Below are 5,953 nucleotides of genomic sequence, written 5' to 3'. Positions count from 1 at the left end.
GCCACGGGTGCCCTCGCCTGCCGGCCCCCACCCGCCAGCCACGCAGGGGACGGGGTGGGCGCTCCGGGGGGGCCACGCGTGGCTGCTGAGAGGGGTCCCGTCGTCCCCCCCCCCGCCCCCCCCCGAGCAGGAGCATGAACGCTGTGGGGCGACACGGGGGTATTGCTGCCCGCATCATTGTACCCAGTGCGGGATCTAGCAAGCTTCTGGCCCACCTTGTCCTGCTTTTCCCGGTGTCCCACAAATAGGTGCCTCATCCCAAACTCTGCAGGACCCCCAGGAGATCCGGGACGCCTCCAGGGCTCTGTGACCATAGCTCTACCTTCCTGCCTGGGCCCTGCTCCACGGCTGCCAACAGAGCTGGAGCCACATGCAGAGGGACGGGGACCCAGCTGGGCGCTGTTGCCTGGCAAGGGGTCTCCTCCGTCCAGGGGGCTGAGGCATCCTGGCACTGCTCGGTGTGGCACAGGGTGGTGCGTGGGGCAGCTTCCCCGGGTACCTGGCAGCCCTTTCCCCTTTGCCTGGGGCCAGGGGCACTGGCGCAGCTCTCCCTGGGGCTGCGTGCCTGCCTGCGCCCCAGCTCTGCAGCTGGCAGAGGGGCAGGGCTGCGGGTGTCCCCAGATGCTGCCGCCCTGTTTTGGGGGGGTCCCATCAAGCCCATGCTCTCCTGAAACCTGGCTGCCCTCGTGGAAATGGGGTTGGGCGGTAATGGGGAAAGTCGAGGGAGAGGATCCTGCCCCACTGACTGTAAATATGGGTGTGATGCCCCCCCCAGCCTCTTGCTCTGCCTTCCCTTGTGCTGGGTGGGGACAGACTATTCCCCGGGGCTCAGCCCTGCCTGCACCTCGGCGTGGCCATCCTTGTGCCTGCTCTCCTGAAGGCAGCAATCAAGACGGTGAGGAACCAGGACTTTGCAAAAAAAAGTAAGAAAAAAAACCAAAACCAAACCCAATCTTTCCCCTTGCCAAGTTTTTCCGGAACTTTTCCCACACCCAGCCTTTCCTAGCCCAGGCCACCTCCCCTGCCCCCCCGCCCCCCGCAAATGCCCTGTCCTGACACCTCTTCCTCGCCTGGGTCTGGCTTGGGGGAGCGCCCTCTCCCACAGCCGGTTTGGGTGCCCGGGGCTCGGCAGCCATGGCACAGCCCCGCCGTTCCCGAGGCTGGGCCGGCAGAAAGCAGAGCTCCTGCTCCTTTCCCCCAGCGCCCAGGCTGTGCCCCAGGACGCGTGGGCTTTGCTGGGACGCAGTGCGTCCACCCAGGGCCAGCGCGGCCCCCGCAGCTGCCAGCGCTTGCATAAGCGGCGATGGAGGCCTTCCTCCCCGGGCGATGGTGAGTCATGCAGCCCGCCGCGAGTCTCGGATGTTTTCCTCTTTGTGTAACACTCCAGAAAATCATTTCAAATGCCCTGACAGGCCCCGGCCGAGGAGCTTCTCGGCACGTGGGTTTCCATGTGCCGCCCTTCCTCCGGCGTGGGGACGCGCACGGCCCCGAGGAGCGACCCCGGGCAGAACGCCGGCAGGAGAAGGGCTCTTCCAGTAGAGCCAGAGCGTGACGGGTCATTTCAAATGCAAGCCTTTTCAGCTCGTTTGGAAGGCGTTAAAGTCAAACTGGCTTCCCCACAGGGTGGGTGCAAGCCTGGGAATGAAGCCTCGCAGCGAAGGGGTGAGACTGCAGCAGAGCCAGGAGGCAGCGCGTCTGCTGGGGCGAGCCCCCGCTGGCGCCGTTAAACGCCCTCGGGTGCTGCGGGGTGCACAGCAAGAGGGCGGCAGGAGATTCGGGGAGGCCCTGGGGAGGGGGTGTCTTGAAATCATTCTGGCCAGCCAGGGGTGTGGGTTTGCTGGCCAGCCTGGCGGAGCACGGAGCAGGCTGAGGGCGCGCTCCGGGGCACAGCTCTGTGCTGCTCCTCCAGCCTGGAAATCGGGTTGTGGAGCTGGCTGGCTGCTGCCCATGGCCCGAAACCGAGGGAAGCCTCTGAACACCCCAGGCGAGGTTTTGCCTAGAGGGCGAGCAGGGGTGAAGCCACGCTGGCGGTTTGGGCTGCAATTAGACACACCATGCCACAGTGGAAGCACCTCCAGGGGCGCCCACCCCTTCTCAGAGCGGCCGTGGGCGACAAGGCTCCCCCAGGGCCACGCTGCAGCCTCCTGTGCCCGGAGCTTCCCACTTACTCACTCCTCTGCAAAAATTTCCAGCCCATGACTCTCGCCTTCTTCCCACGTGCCCGGGGAGGTTATGCCCTCCTCTCGCCTGCCGGTGTTCCCGTGCTTCAGGAGTGTCGCCCCATTCCCCCTTGGCCTGCTCCGGGTGAAATAACCCCAAAAAGTACGGCATGCGGGAGACAGTGGCTCTTGCCCAGCTGGCAGGAGGAACAAAGGGGGCATGGGGTATCGCTGGGGCTCGGGGAGACGCCGGGCTCGGGGGGCACGGGGCGCAGGCGGTGCTAGACCATGCCAGATTGTCCCCGGTTAGGAAGGGGACGCGGGGCAGCGGAGGGGCTGCAGGGATACGGGAGCTGGTGGGAGCCGTCCCGTCTCCCCGCTCCAGCCGCCCCGAGGGGAACGCGAACGCCGCGAGCCCCGAGCCCCTCCCGGGCACACGCCAGCCTGCACACATGCACACGCGTGCGTGTGCTTCCCCTCCTCGCCCTCTCTTCTCTGCGGGGCTTCTCTGTTCTCCAGTCGCTTTTGGCAGTCACGGCAAGTACCAGCAATGTCTTATTTTTGGTGGCATTTGAAAGAATGTACAAATATTCAACAAGACATTTATGTCTTTCTCTTGGGGCTTGCTAGCTGTTTCCCCATGGCAATAGGCTCCAGTTTTGAGCATTTTGAATTATGAGCAATGCTTTTGGCTGTGAATCCATCTTCCCTTTGGGACGGAAACCCCTTGTCTCGATGGAAAGGCCGAGGTAACCTATAATAACCTATGGGACAGCCCCATCAACGCTGTTCGTTCTCTTGGTACCTGCTGGCCGAGGATAAGCCAGGCCCACAGGGCCCATCCTGACTTTGCGGTCCAATGCAACACGTTGATGCAAGGTGGGAGGTGCCCAAAGGCTCTTCGCTATACGCCCTTGACTTGAAAGCACCCACTCATTTACAGGGCAGCAAGAGCCAGCACCTGGTCGCGGATCGTGCAGACCCTGTGTGGATGATGCAGACCCGGAGTGTGTCTGGACATCCCCCTCAGTCTCTGTGGCTGATGGGGATCCATCCCTTGGGAGCACCAGGAGAGCCAAGGTCTCGCGGGACCCGCCCAAGGGAAGCGGACAAGTGCCCTGACCTTGATCCTAAGGACATGCCAGGTCACGGCTTCTCTTCTCAGGGAAGCCTCCAGGGCTGGAGGAAGGCCGTCACAGCCAACGCTCCTTGGGAAGGGGGAGCAGGGCATGCGGGTGCTGCCCCAGGGGACGCCAGCAGCCCACCGGCTCCAGCAGCAGCAGTGGCATTTGCCTGAGCTGCTATTGCCTGTTGCAGATAAATGCCCTCACAGGTGCCCCCGCAGACCTGATGCTGAGTCCCAACCCTCCAGCAGGGCCCTCTGGGGTGTTGCTGGAGACACAGGAGATGTATCCCCCTCCAGGCTCATCTCTGGGGGCTGAACGGTGGCGTGGTGGGAGCACGGGGGGCTGCGGATGTGTTAAGTCTGCTGTGGCCCAAGAGCACATCGGGGGTCTCCTGCCTCACCCTGGCCGGGCACTAAGCAGGTCCTCCTTCTCTGACCCTCATCTGGAGAGGGTTTTTTGGGATACCACCCCACTGGGCGTCTTCTCCTCTGCCCAGCCTCCTACACCTGCCTTTAAATCCCTGCTGTGGGCATGCGGCAGGCGGGCAGCCTCGAAGACCTCCTCGCCCCTGGTATCGGTTGCAGTGTCCCAAGGAGCAGTGCCCTGATTCGGCCCTCACCCATGGGGCCAATGCCAGCCTGGGGGGCACGGGCAGAAAAGCTGCCCAGAGCAATAACCCAGATGCCCCCCAGCCTTGCCTTTGGGGGCCCCAGGCGTGGGGCAAGGTGCAGGAGGCAGCAGCCTCCATTTCCAAAGCTCGGTGAGTTTCTGAAGGGTGAATTGTAGGTGCCGGCGTCCGATGCCAACCTGAGCAGACCCTGTCTCCTGCAGCAAGGCTAATCCTCCCTGGGAGGCGCTGGTTTGCACGGCTGCGGGGCGATAGGAGCTACTCCACCTCCCTGGGCTCGCATGTCAGGAAGGGGCTCTGCATGCTGGCGCACGCGAGGGCGGCAATCCTGCCCAAGGACCTGCCCAGCCCCTGGCGTGGCCACGCGGTGCGGCACGCTGACAAGCCGGCAGCTGGCAACAGCGGCATCCCCTGCTTCGGGTGAAAAGGGTGCCCATGGCGAGGGGCCACCCGCTCTGCAGGGACAGCTGAAACAGCCCCAGCCACCGCACCGAGCCCGGGAACCTGCTGGGATCCCGTGGACTCACCCCCTCTTCGCTGGTGGCAGTCCCCCCCAAAGTCATCCCGTTGCCTTAGGGTACCATGGAATGCTCCCCCACACCCGACCCAGGAGGAGGAGGACTCCCCCACCCCTCGTGCCTATCCCAGCCCCGGGGGGTGCCTTAGTGTTCCTTAGCACAGGCTTTCGAGGGAGGAGGGTGAGTTATGGCCTGTTAGACGCGTGTGATTTCCCAGGTGCTGATGCAGAGCCCCGGTGGAGAGGGGACAGGGATGGGGACAGGGATGGTCCAGGGAGGAATGGCTCATAGGCTGGGGACAGTAAATTCCCTGTGCCTGGATCTGTGACCTGGCAGCAGGTTTCAGCTGCGTGAGGGGCAAAGAAGCCCTCCCTCCCTTCCTGCAGCACCGGCCCGCGTGGAGAGGGTTGGGTGGGTGGGGGATGGACGATGAGCTCTTGCTTCTGCCGTAGGGGGTCACCTCACTGAGGCTAACGGGGGCTTTTCAGGGCGGACATGGCAGGACAAAGGCTTTCCTGGTGCTGGGCTCTCTGGGCTGGGTGCTGGGTGCCCCGGCAGAGTGCATACTGCTTGTGTTGGCTTCACTTCAGGTCTTGCTCGCCCAACTTGGGGCATCCCAGCACCAAAGCCTGGGGCCAAACCCCGAGGCAGCCATGAGTCCTGTGGAGGAACCATCCCACCATCCAACCTCCTTTGCCCCTTGGGTGGCAGAGACCCCCGCTCGCGGCTGCTTGTCCCCAGACGCCGTTCCCAGGGGGATCCCAGCTCCACGCCGTGGCTCTCCAGCTTGCCGCTGTGACACAGCGAGGATCGGTCCCCTGGCCACCCCAGCAGCCAAAGGAGCCTCTCCAGCAGCCATCTGCCTGGCCGGCGCTCCTGGAGTGCTGGCACCAGCCAGGGACCGGTGTTTGCTCCAGATGGGCTCACACCCAGGGGAATTGTCCCCTCCCTTGTGCTGGGGCCGGTGAGTGCCCCCGTCCCTCGCTGGCCTCGCCTCTGAAGGCGAAAGAGCCGCCGTTGTTTGCAATGGCTGGTGGAGGAGGCGCGACACAGCAGCAGCCCCTCCGAAAACACGCAGTTTAGGTTATTAAAAACCGATTATCCCTGCAGAGCCATTCACTTCCCTGGAAAGCCCCTGCAGTTACGGGATCGTTTCTTCCCCACCCTTGTTGATGTATGGGAGATGTTGTAACTTATCAAACAGACAGAAGCAGCCCAGCCATGGCTATAATTTCTAATTCCGCCTTTAATTAACACTGGTGATGGGTTGCCCAGCCGTGGCACTGCCAGGAGCTGCCACACAGGAAATCCCCCCCTAAGACGCTCATTTGAGTGACCGTGGAGATTAGGGCTTTATTAATATGAATGAAGTTGCATTGTGTTCATCTGAGTGTGGAAACTCATTTAATCGTGCTCAACACTTGTCCAGTTGGTGCCAAAATTGATGGACAAGGTCTCGTTCTTGCCAAGTTTTCCCGTGGTCAGAGGATGAAGATGGAGGCTGTCCAAATTGTGGGCATT

The 5,953-nt window shown here is 62.8% G+C and overlaps 1 long non-coding RNA gene across 1 annotated transcript in view; it reads right to left on the bottom strand.

The window, feature by feature from the left end:
- Positions 1-5,953, bottom strand: part of LOC118453065 — a 22,760-nt gene that overhangs the window by 10,481 nt on the left and 6,326 nt on the right. The window contains exon 2 of the long non-coding RNA XR_004842948.1: positions 4,255-4,265. This is a non-coding gene — a long non-coding RNA (uncharacterized LOC118453065). The remainder of the gene's footprint in view (positions 1-4,254; positions 4,266-5,953) is intronic.

Source organism: Egretta garzetta, unplaced genomic scaffold (genome assembly GCF_000687185.1).
Source record: "Egretta garzetta isolate BGI_Z169 unplaced genomic scaffold, ASM68718v1 scaffold849, whole genome shotgun sequence".
In the NCBI taxonomy this organism is placed as follows: domain Eukaryota; kingdom Metazoa; phylum Chordata; class Aves; order Pelecaniformes; family Ardeidae; genus Egretta; species Egretta garzetta.
This window is presented reverse-complemented; position numbering and strand designations above follow the sequence as displayed.